Raw genomic sequence first — 1,774 nt, forward strand, 5'->3', positions numbered from 1 at the left:
ATGCATTAACATTAGCTTTCACACTGCTGGGCGGAGCTTGCATAAAAAGAACTATCAGTACCAGCATTCCTTAATAGCAGATAAATGCATTAACATTAGCTTTCACACTGCTGGGCGGAACTTGCAATAAAAGAACTATCAGTACCAGCATTCCTTAATAGCAGATAAATGCATTAACATTAGCTTTCACACTGCTGGGCGGAGCTTGCATAAAAAAGAATTATCAGTACCAGCATTCCTTAATAGCAGACAAATGCATTAACATTAGCTTTCACACTGCTGGGCGGAGCTTGCATAAAAAGAACTATCAGTACCAGCATTCCTTAATAGCAGATAAATGCATTAACATTAGCTTTCACACTGCTGGGCGGAGCTTGCAATAAAAGAACTATCAGTACCAGCATTCCTTAATAGCAGATAAATGCATTAACATTAGCTTTCACACTGCTGGGCGGAGCTTGCATAAAAAAGAACTATCAGTACCAGCATTCCTTAATAGCAGATAAATGCATTAACATTAGCTTTCATACTGCTGGGCGGAGCTTGCATAAAAAGAACTATCAGTACCAGCATTCCTTAATAGCAGATAAATGCATTAACATTAGCTTTCACACTGCTGGGCGGAGCTTGCATAAAAATAACTATCAGTACCAGCATTCCTTAATAGCAGATAAATGCATTAACATTAGCTTTCACACTGCTGGGCGGAGCTTGCATAAAAAGAACTATCAGTACCAGCATTCCTTAATAGCAGACAAATGCATTAACATTAGCTTTCACACTGCTGGGCGGAGCTTGCATAAAAAGAACTATCAGTACCAGCATTCCTTAATAGCAGATAAATGCATTAACATTAGCTTTCATACTGCTGGGCGGAGCTTGCATAAAAAGAACTATCAGTACCAGCATTCCTTAATAGCAGATAAATGCATTAACATTAGCTTTCACACTGCTGGGCGGAGCTTGCATAAAAAGAACTATCAGTACCAGCATTCCTTAATAGCAGATAAATGCATTAACATTAGCTTTCACACTGCTGGGCGGAGCTTGCATAAAAAGAACTATCAGTACCAGCATTCCTTAATAGCAGATAAATGCATTAACATTAGCTTTCATACTGCTGGGCGGAACTTGCATAAAAAGAACTATCAGTACCAGCATTCCTTAATAGCAGATAAATACATTCACAAATATATAAGGGCAGTCTACCCCCTTTTACAACATTCCAAAACAAATATGCGGGGCACAGCACTAGTGGGGAGCCTCTTCCCCTGGAATACAATATATTGCCCCCAGATTACAGAGTCTTTGCAGCAGAAGGGGTTAAATACCGGACACAGGGGATCTTAGGGGTGTCTACACCTTTTTTCAAATACTATGTCCCCTATTAGCAGAGTTTTTGCAGCGGAGGGCACAACAGGGGCAGAGTTTCTGGCAGCGGAAGGGTTGTTTGCAAGTTCTCACCCATCGCTGCGGCGCTTCTGCCACCTCCGATCCTCTGCATCTTCAGCGTGGCTGTCTGGAGTCTCCCTCCTCAGTCTCCGGTCCGGTCTACTCCTCTTCAGCTGCCGCCGCGCCGTCTCCGGGTCTTCACTCCTCTTGTGCAGCAGACTCCGGTCCGCGCCGTCATCTCTACGCTGGGGTCTTCTCGGGTCCTCGCCTTACTCCAGCCGCCAGGGGTCCTCGCTGGGGTCTTCTTCCCGGGGTCGTCCTTCGCGGTGCCTACGCGCTTCTCATCTGCCGCTCCTTGGAATCCAGGGGACGGATGTCATCA

This window comes from Pseudophryne corroboree, chromosome 1 (assembly GCF_028390025.1).
Source record: "Pseudophryne corroboree isolate aPseCor3 chromosome 1, aPseCor3.hap2, whole genome shotgun sequence".
NCBI lineage: Eukaryota > Metazoa > Chordata > Amphibia > Anura > Myobatrachidae > Pseudophryne > Pseudophryne corroboree.